The sequence below is a fragment of the Physeter macrocephalus genome, chromosome 11 (assembly GCF_002837175.3).
Source record: "Physeter macrocephalus isolate SW-GA chromosome 11, ASM283717v5, whole genome shotgun sequence".
NCBI classification, from domain to species: Eukaryota; Metazoa; Chordata; class Mammalia; order Artiodactyla; family Physeteridae; genus Physeter; species Physeter macrocephalus.
Genome location: NC_041224.1, coordinates 104444563 through 104455853, shown reverse-complemented (window position 1 = coordinate 104455853; position 11291 = coordinate 104444563). Strand labels below are relative to the sequence as shown.

Below are 11291 nucleotides of genomic sequence, written 5' to 3'. Positions count from 1 at the left end.
TCAGAATGGCCATCATCAAAAAATCTAGAAACAATAAATGCTGGAGAGGGTGTGGAGAAAAGGGAACCCTCTTGCACTGCTGGTGGGAATGTAAATTGATACAGCCACTGTGGAGAACAGTATGGAGGTTCCTTGCAGTTTCTTTTACTTTTCTCTGCTCTGGCGACTCTTCAAAAGGTGTGATGCTAAACATCCCTGAACTTCATTCTTCCTCATCCTCTCCTGTGAAGTCTATCCTATTGATACCACCATGTGATTCCCCTGCTGATAGAATGCAGATAGCCATGCATGGGCAGGTAGTTTTATTCCTGTAATGCTACATAGTTGCTCACCATCCTTCTAATGAGGCTATAGATTGCCAAGGGGTCCTATCCTTTGTAATAATTCTGTCACATGTTTAGCAGGCACTCAGTGAAGAGTCCCAGGTGGGAAGAAAAGAGCTTCTTTACCAATAGGAAAGGTGAGATCTAGTGTCTATTTCTCACCATACACATGAAGGTGCAGTAGCGAAGCTACACCAGCCCAGCTGATGACCTGCGTCCAGACCCACGAACCATGTGGGCTCCAGCTGCGTGCAGGCTGAGAAGCCTCCAGCTAGCAGGGAACATGCCATGTGCTCCAATTAGACTAGGAGCTGCTGTGCCCAGCATCTTTCCCTTAATAGAGCCACTACCGCTCTAGGCTGGGAAAGAGAGGCAGGAAGGGGAGAAGACAGGGAAGGGAATCAGGGCCTAGTCAGACCCCAGTCTACCGTTCCGTCTCCAAGAGTAGAGAGCTGGCCACTCTGAGGCACGTGCCAGATTCCTTAACTGCCTGGGGCTATAGAAATCTTCAAGGAAAGATTCAAAACTAAGGCACTTTGGAGTTAAACCACTCAGGGGCAAACCCCAGCTCCCCCACTCACCGACTGTGTGTTCTTGGGAAGTCATTTACCCTCTCTAAGGCTCCAATTCTCCATTTGTAAAATTCATTCAAATATATATTAAGCCAATCCTAGGTGTTTAGTAGAAAAAAATGAAAACATGTAACCTCAAGATGACTTCTACATAAATGTTCATAACAACTTTATTCATCAGAGCCAAAGAATGTAAACAACCGTCAGCAGGTGAACTGATAAACTGCGATACATGTGTATAATGCAGCACTACTCAGCAAAAAAAAGAAATGAACTGCTGGTACATGAAATAATATAGGTGGATAGATAGATCTAGAGATAGATATATATCCTATCTATAACATTGTGTGAGCAAAAGAAGACAGACACAAAAGAGTACACACTACAGGATTCCATCTACATGAAATTCTAGAAAAGACAGATCTAATCTATAGGGATAGAAAGTAGATCAGTGTTTGCCTGGGACTAGGGGGTAGGCAGTGGGCAGGGACTGACTGTACTGACTATGAAGGGTCAGGAGGAACTCTTTTGGGAGACTGCTCCATCAATGACTGTAGTAGCGGTTTAAACATTTGTCAAAACTCATCACACTGAGTCTTCCCTGGTGGCACAGTGGTTAAGAATCCACCTGCCAACACAGGGGACACAGGTTCGAGCCCTGGTCTGGGAAGATCCCACATGCTGAGGAGCAACTAAGCCCGTGCGCCACAACTACTGAGCCTGCGCTCTAGAGCCCACGAGCCACAACTACTGAAGCCCGTATGCCTAGAGCCCGTGCTCCACAACAAGAGAAGCCACCGCAATGAAAAGCCCACGCACCACAACAAAGAGTAGCCCCTGCTCGGGGCAACTAGAGAAAGCCCACGTGCAGCAACAAAGACCCAATGTAGCCAAAAAATAGATAAATGAATAAACTAAAAAAAATTCATCACACTGTTCATTTAAGTGGGTGCATTTTATTGTATCTAAATAGCATCTCAATAATAAAATTTATTTATATATGGCACTACTATATGCCGGGTACTGTTCTAGGTGCTAGAATACAGTCATGAACAAAACACAGTGTCTGGGGCTTCCCTGGTGGCGCGGTGGTTGCGCGTCCGCCTGCCGATGCGGGGGAGCCGGGTTCGCGCCCCGGTCTGGGAGGATCCCGCATGCCGCGGAGCGGCTGGGCCCGTGAGCCGTGGCCGCTGGGCCTGCGCGTCCGGAGCCTCTGCTCCGCAACAGGAGAGGCCGCGGCAGAGGGAGGCCCGCATACCACAAAAAAAAAAAAAAAAAAAAAAACACACAGTGTCTGCCCTCATGAAGCTTACTTTCTAAAGAGGGGAGACAGATAACCAATGCATAAAAATGGATTCAACTTGTTGTGATGAGTTCCATCATCAAAATAAAGACAGGTAAGGGATACAGAGGGACAGAGATGCTATTTTAGATAGAGGGTCAGAGATAGGCCTCTCTGCAGAGACTACATTTCAAGCAGAGGCTTCAATGAAGTGAGAGAGAGAGAGAGGGAGAGAGAGCAAGAGAAGAAGGAGGAGAAGGAGATCATTTGGGGGAAGAGCATTCCAAGTACTGGGAACAGGAAGTGCAAAGGCCCTGAGGCAGAACTATGTCTGGGGTGGCTGGGAAACCACTACGACTGAAGCCAATCGATCAAAGTTGAGGGTGAGAGACTAAAGACATGGTCCTGCAGGAAAGCTGTGTAGGGAATTTGGAATAAGGTATGTTGGAAAGTAAGTGGAAGCTTTTGTCTGATTGTTATTATTGTTGTTGTTATTATGGTGTCTTTTTAAATAAGAAATGATTTGATCTGATCTGATCTATATTTTTAAAGCATCATGCTGGTTGCTTTGCGTAGAAGAGGTGGAAGGGAGGAAAGATGGAAGCAGTAGTTATGAGGAGACTAGTGTAGTACCTAGGCATGAGGTGACAGTGAAGGGACTAGGGTGTAAGGGTAGGTGGAGGTGGCAGAAGGTGGTCAGGGTAAATCTGAGGAGTAAACAGTACCTACCTCTTGGGGGTGGCTCTGAGGAAAACCTGAAAAGAACTTCATATACTCTATGTACCTAAGTACCTAAAAAGTACTCAGAATACTCTAAGCACTTGAAATGCTGCTTAGAATAGTACTTAGAATATTCTAAGGAAAATAGAATAGAAACGTACTTAGAATACGCTAAGTGTCTGAAAAGTGCTAACAATAGCCCCTGGCATGTAGTTAGGACTCAGCCCTGTAAGCTAGGATTATCACTCCTTTGTGGTAAAAGAACTGTCACCATCCCTGTAGGGAAGGCAGCGCTTTGTGTTTTTGGCCGAAGGGCTGCGAGAGGGCCTCATCTTCACTGGTTTAACTACTGCTAAGGTGCAAGGGACTGTGAGAGAGGCAAAATTTAATAAAGTGTTAAAATTAAGGTAAAATTATTCCTGCTTTTTCCACACGACTGTTACCCTGTTTCAGTAGTCACTACAAGAAGACTAAGTCAAAACTCTTGTGAATATTAGACTCTGGGACAGGAATTAAGGACCTGAGCTCCACCTAGGTCCTGGGCTGAACCATGTCAGGTCACCATGTTTCTGCAGCCCCTTTTCACATGAACACAACAGAGAGTTTTATTTGTGGAGACAGGTCTGAATCCCTCTCTTTATGGGTCAGCTAGAGACACTGTCAAACAAATTCTGAGTAAGCCAGATAGAAGCCAAGAGAATTTTCCAGTGGAGAAACCCTGGGTACGTTTCCCTGATTGTTGCTTGAGTCTGACCTCACTGACGAGCAGGAGTGCCCAGCACAGAGCTACCCCTGCTCCCCAGCCTTCTTGATCCACTGTGGTTGCTCTGGACAAGTCCCTGAACTTAGCATAATTATCCTCATTTCACCAAGGAAAAAAAGCAAGGTGCGGTGCAAATATGTGAACTGCCAATGGTCACTCAGCCAGAATTTGAGCCAAGCTGACTCCATACTCTTCTGATTAATCTGCCAGCATAGAAGGAAAGTAATGAGAGGTGAAGACAGTCTCCACCATGCTGCTGCCAAGGTGAAAGGCAGTGATGCTATATTGGCCTAAAAAGAGCTTGGACACAGCCCAAGCCCCACAAACTAGTGAAGTTTCCCATCTAGTCCAATACAAGTTTTCCATTCATGTAAAATACTTCTCATCTAAAAGATCCCAAACACGATCAGGCTCAACGGCAATGGCAGGAGGGGGAAAATACCCTGTATGTTTGTTTTCAAATGGTAATTAAAAATTAGTGAGAGGAGAAGTTATGCATTAAAATATTCATAAATTAATTCTAAAGTTTCCAGCATACTTATGAAGGTCATCGCTCATTTTAAATAGGTATTATAAAATAACCTAAAACACAAAAAGGCAGCAAGTTGGGAAATCTGGATGGGTTAGTCTGGAGAACTAGATTCAAATTTTAAAACCTGAAGGTGTTTGAATAGCAGAGAAGTTCTGAAATCTAGGAGACTGCATGACAGATTAGGGTGATATGGAGTGACATGTAGGTCACTTGAGGATGAGAGTGATACCCAGATCACTCTCTGATCTACACAGACTTACCTTTTCTCTTGTCAAGTAAGTAAGAATAATGTGGCAAGTAAGTTTTCCCAAACAAGGAAGTCCCTACAAGGGCAGAGGATTTTGTTTGTTTGGTGGTTGTTGTTTGTTCTTTCTCAAATCATTCAAGAAAAGAGATGATGTCATCTTCAAGAAGTCCAGTAGTCCCTAAATAATCTAGGCCTGATAAGTGTCAGAAAAGGAGGGCTAGACCCTCTTTCAACATTGTTAGACTTCTGTTTGCTGCAAACACCGTATATGTATAGCACCAGGCGACATGATGAGAAATCAAAGACAGAGGCAGCAAACAGACAGGTGAAGAAAGGCAGGACAGAAGGGAAGGATGGGACACACACCTTCTACTTCCTAAAGACACGTCCAAGAGAGTCAGACAATGTCATGAGACATAGGACTCACTCCTTTCCAAAGAAGCATCTGGACTAGAATACCTGATAATCAATGACTTTGCTGAACTATGGCCCCCAAAGTCCCATCTTCCCATGTTATAACTATTCCCATCTATCATTTATTAGATGTTTATCTTATGCCAAGTTAGAGGGAAGTTAAATGTTGCATTGGTTCCTGGAGAGTAAACCTCAGTCTTATCTACTGACCAATTTCCTTAGGACTTGAAAGAAAAATTTTTTTCCCAGACATCAGAGCTTGTAGAGGCTTGCAAGTGTCATAAGATATGCCGTTGTCTCCACCCCAGTGACACAAGGGACTCTCCCCCCTTCATTCCTTATCCAGGTTCACACACTCTCTTGATCTGAGCTTGTGTCCCTGCCTCCATCCTGTGTCTTGGTCCCGTCTCAGGAGCCCCTTCAGAGGGGCTGCCTGACTTTTGATTTCCAACTCCCTCCCAGGGTCTTCTCAGATCACCTTGATTGATGTATGGTGATCAGCCCTGCCTGACCCCCACCCTCAGCCAGAACCTCAGGAGCTAAGGCTGGGCCCAGAGTCCCCTGACACTGCTTGTCCAGGAGGGGAGCTCTGCCAGTGTCAAGAAACACAATCACACATGTCAGTGGCATTACAAAGGAAGCATAAGCTGCTATTATTAAATTCATTTCTAAAGAAAATCTTCCTTCAGTCAAGGTTAAGAGCTGATAATCTAGTCTAAGATGACACCTTTTAAAGACAAACTAGGTTTCTTCAATATATGCAAATCAATCAATGTTATACACAACAATAACAAACTGAAGAATAAAAACTATATAATCATCTTAAAAGGTGCAGAAAAAGCTTTCAAAAAAATTGAACACCCATGTATGATAAAAACTCCCCCAAATGTAGGCATAGAGGGAAACTACCTCAACATAATAAAGGCCATATATGACAAACTCATAGCAATCATTCTCAATGGTGAAAAACTGAAACCATTTCCTCTAAGATCAGGAACAAGACAAGGATGTCCACTCTTGTCACTATTATTCAACATAGTTTTGGAAGTTCCAGCCATGGCAATCAGAGAAGAAAAAGAAATAAAAGGAATCAAAATTGGAAAAGAATAAGTGAAACTATCACTGTTTGCAGATGACATGATACTATACATAGAAAATCCTAAGGATGACACCAGAAAGCTTCTGGTGCTAATCAATAAATTTGGTAAAGTAGCAGGATTCAAAATTAATGCATAGAAATCTCTTGCATTCCTAAACACTAGCAATGAAAGAACAGAAAGAGAAATTAAGGAAACACTCCCATTTACCATTGCAACTAAAAGAATAAAATACCTAGGAATAAATCCACTTAAGGAGGCAAAGGACCTGTACTCAGAAAACTATAAGCATTTTTCACAGAATTAGAACAAAATATTTCACGTTTTGTATGGAAACACAAAAGACCCCGAATAGCCAAAGCAATCTTGAGAACAAAAAACGGAGCTGGAGGAATCAGACGTCCTGACTTCAGACTATACTACAAAGCTACAGTAATCAAGACAGTATGGTACAGGCACAAAAACAGAAATATACATCATTGGAACAGAATAGAAAGCCCAGAGATAAACTCATGCAATTATGGTCACCCAATCCATGACAAAGGAGACAAGAATATACAATGGAGAAAAGACAGTCTCTTCAATAAGTGGTGCTGGGAAAACTGGACAGCTACATGTAAAAGAATGAAATTAGAACACTCCCTAACACCATACACAAAAATAAACTCAAAATGGATTAAAGACCTAAATGTAATGCTGGACACTACAAAACTCTTAGAAGAAAACATAGGAAGAACACCCTTTGACATAAATCACAGCAAGACCTTTTTTGACCCACCTCCTAGAGTAAGAAAATAAAAACAAAAATAAACAAATGAGACCTAGTTAAACTTCAAAGCTTTTTCACAGCAAAGGAAACCATAAACAAGATGAAAAGACAGCCCTCAGAATGGGAGAAAATATTTGCCAACGAAGCAACTGACAAGGGATTAATCTGCAAAATATACAAACAGCTCATACAGCTCAATATCAAAAAAACCCCAAACAACCCAATCAAAAAATGCACAGAAGACCTAAATAGACTTTTCTCCAAAGAAGACATACAGGTGGCCAAAAGGCACATGAAAATATTCTCAACATCACTAATTACTAGAGAAATGTAAATCAAAACTACAATGAGGTATGACCTCACATTAGTCAGGATGGCCATCATCAAAAACATCTATGAACAATAAAGGTGGAGAGTGTCTGAAGAAAGGGAACCCTCTTGCACTGTTCGTTGGAATGTAAATTGATACAACCACTTTGGAGAACAGTATGGAGGTTCCTTAAAAAACTAAAAATAGAACTACCATATGACCCAGGAATCCCACTACCGGGCATATACCCGGAGAAAACCATAATTCCAAAAGATACATGCACCCCAATGTTCATTGTAGTACTGTTTACAATAGCCAAGACATGGAAGCAACCTAAATGTCCGGCAACAGAGGAATGAATAAAGAAGATGTGGTACATATATACAATGGAATGTTACTCAGCCATAAACAAAATTGTGCCATTTGCAGAGACGTGGATGGACCTAGAGACTGTCATACTGAGTGAAATAAGTCAGAAAGAGAAAAACAAATATTGTATATTAACGTTTATGTGGAATTTAGAAAAATGGTACAGATGAGCCTATCTGCAAAGCAGAAATAGAGACACAGATGCAGAAAACAAACATATGGACACCAACAGGGGAGGAGGGTGGGATGGATTGAGAGATTGTGATTGACATATGTCACTACCATGTATGACGTACATAGCTGGTGAGGACCTACTGTATAGCACAGGAAAAAAAAGAAGGTACAATCTGTTTGCTGGACATGTATTAAGTTAACCTTAAAAATGCATTCCAGTACACATTAGGTGCAGACAAATACTGTTTGATTCCACTTATACGAGGCACCTAGAATAGTCAAATTAATAGAGTCAAAAGTACATTGGTAGGAGGAGCTTCAAGATGGCCAAAGAGTAAGACATGGAGATCACCTTCCTCCCCACAAATACATCAGAAATACATCTACATGCAGAACAACTCCTACAAAATACCTACTGAACGCTAGCAGAACACCTCAGACCTCCCAAAAGGCAAGAAACTCCAGACGTATCTGGGTAGGGCAAAAGAAAAAAGAGAGACAAAAGAATAGGGACAGGAACTGCACCAGTGGGAGGGAGCTGTGAAGGAGGAAAGGTTTCCACACACTAGGAAGCCCCTTCGAAGGCGGAGGCTGTGGGTGGGGGGGTGGGAAAGCTTCGGAGCCACGGAGGAGAGCGCAGCCACAGGGGTGCGGAGGGCAAAGCAGAGAGATTCCCGCACAGAGGATCACTGCCGACCAGCACTCACCAGCCCGAGAGGCTTGTCTGCTCACCTGCCGGGGCGGATGGGGGCTGGGAGCTGAGGCTCGGGCTTCAGTCGGATCCCAGGGAGAGGACTTGGGTCGGCTGCATGAACACAGACTGAAGGGAGCTAGTGCGCCACAGCTGGCTGGGAGGGAGTCCGAGAAAAAGTCTAGACCTGCCGAAGAGGCAAGAGACTTTCTCTTGCCACTTTGTTTCCTGGTGCGCAAGGAGAGAGGATTAAGAGCGCCGCTTAAAGGAGCTCCAGAGAAGGACACGAGACGTGGCTATCAGCACAGACCCCAGAGACAAGCATGAGATGCTAAAGCTGCTGCTACAGCCAACAAGAAGCCTGTGAGCAAGCACAGGTCACTATCCACACCTCCCCTCCTGGGAGCCTGTGCAGCCCACCACTGCCAGGGTCCCGGAATCCAGGGACAACTTCCCCGGGAGAACACACGGCGCACCTCAGGCTGGTGCAACGTCATGCTGGCCTCTGCTGCAGCAGGCTTGCTCCGCACTCCGTACCCCTCCCTCCCCCTGGGCTGAGTGAGCCAGAGCCCCCGAATCAGCTGCTTCTTTAACCCAGTCCTGTTTGAGCGAAGAACAGACGCCCTCAGGCGACATACATGCAGAGGCGGGGCTAAATACAAAGCTGAACCCCAGGAGCTGTGCGAACAAAGAAGAGAAAAGGAAATCTCTCCCAGAAGCCTCAGGAGCAGCGAGTTAAGTCTCCCACAGTCAACTTGACATACCCTGCATCTGTGGAATACCTGAATAGACAACGAATCATCGCAAACTGAGGAGGTAGACTTTGGGAACAAAGATATATTTTTTTTCCCCTTTTTCACTTTTTGTGAGTGTGTATGTGTATGCTTCTGTGTGTGATTTTTGTCTGTATAGCTTTGCTTTTACCATTTGTCCTACAGTTCTGTCTGTGCATTTTTTGTGTGTGTTTCTTTGTTTTTTGTTTTTTTAGTAAAGTTTTTAGTGCTTGTTATCATTGGTGGATTTGTTTTTTGGTTTGGTTGCTCTCTTCTTTCTTTCTTTTTTTAAAAAATTTTTAAAATAACCTTAGTTTCTTTTCTTTTCTTTTATCTTCTTCTTTCTTTCTTTCTTTCTTTCTTTTTCTCCCTTTTATTCTGAGCCGTGTGGATGACAGGCTCTTGGTGCTCCAGCCAGGTGTCACGGCTGTGCCCCTGAGGTGGGAAAGCCAAGTAAAGGACATTGGAGCACAAGACACCTCCCAGCTCCACGTAATATCAAATGGCGAAAATCTCCCAGAGATGTCCATCTCAACGCCAACACCCAGCTCCACTCAACAACCAGCAAGCTATAGTGCAGGACACCCTATGCCAAACAACTAGCAAGACAGGAACACAACCCCACCCATGAGCAGAGAGGCTGGCTAAAATCATAATAAGGCCACAGAAACTCCAAAACACACCACCAGATGTGGACCTGCCCACCAGAAAGACAAGATCAAGCCTCATCCATGAGAACACAGGCACTAGTCCCCTCCACCAGGAAGCCTACACAACCCACTGAACCAACCTTAGCCACTGGGGGCAGACACCAAAAACAACAGGAACTACGAACATGCAGCCTGTGGAAAGGAGACCCCAAACACAGTAAGTTAAGAAAAATGAGATGACAGAGAAACACACAGCAGAAAAGGAGCAAGGTAAAAACCCACCAGACCTAACAAATGAAGAGGAAATACACAGTCTACCTGAAAAAGAATTCAAAGTAATGATAGTAAAGATGATCCAAAATCTTGGAAATAGAATGGAGAAAATACAAGAAACGTTTAACAAGGACATAGAAGAACTAAAGAGCGAACAAACAATGAGGAACAACAAAATAAATGAAATTAAAACTTCTCTAGAAGGAATCAATAGCGGAATAACTGAAGCAGAAGAACGGATAAGTGACCTGGAAGATAAAATAGTGGAAATAACTACTGCAGAGCAGAAAAAAGAAAAAAGAATGAAAAGTATTCTGAGCCGTGTGGATGACAGGCTCTTGGTGCTCCAGCCAGGTGTCACGGCTGTGCCCCTGAGGTGGGAAAGCCAAGTAAAGGACATTGGAGCACAAGACACCTCCCAGCTCCACGTAATATCAAATGGCGAAAATCTCCCAGAGATGTCCATCTCAACGCCAACACCCAGCTCCAGTCAACAACCAGCAAGCTATAGTGCAGGACACCCTATGCCAAACAACTAGCAAGACAGGAACACAACCCCACCCATGAGCAGAGAGGCTGGCTAAAATCATAATAAGGCCACAGAAACTCCAAAACACACCACCAGATGTGGACCTGCCCACCAGAAAGACAAGATCAAGCCTCACCCATGAGAACACAGGCACTAGTCCCCTCCACCAGGAAGCCTACACAACCCACTGAACCAACCTTAGCCACTGGGGGCAGACACCAAAAACAACAGGAACTACGAACATGCAGCCTGTGGAAAGGAGACCCCAAACACAGTAAGTTAAGAAAAATGAGATGACAGAGAAACACACAGCAGAAAAGGAGCAAGGTAAAAACCCACCAGACCTAACAAATGAAGAGGAAATACACAGTCTACCTGAAAAAGAATTCAAAGTAATGATAGTAAAGATGATCCAAAATCTTGGAAATAGAATGGAGAAAATACAAGAAACGTTTAACAAGGACATAGAAGAACTAAAGAGCGAACAAACAATGAGGAACAACAAAATAAATGAAATTAAAACTTCTCTAGAAGGAATCAATAGCGGAATAACTGAAGCAGAAGAACGGATAAGTGACCTGGAAGATAAAATAGTGGAAATAACTACTGCAGAGCAGAAAAAAGAAAAAAGAATGAAAAGAATTGAGGACAGTCTCAGAGACCTCTGGGACAACATTAAACGCACCAACATTTGAATTATAGGGGTCCCAGAAGAAGAAGAGAAAAAGAAAGGGACTGAGAAAATATTTGAAGAGATAATAGTTGAAAACTTCCTTAATATGGGAAAGGAAATAGTCAATCAA

General features: G+C 43.5%; 1 protein-coding gene across 11 annotated transcripts in view; it reads right to left on the bottom strand.

Annotated features, from left to right (window-relative positions):
* Nucleotides 1–11291, bottom strand: part of RYR3 (ryanodine receptor 3) — a 570442-nt gene that overhangs the window by 508848 nt on the left and 50303 nt on the right. The gene's annotated exons all lie outside the window — the stretch shown is intronic.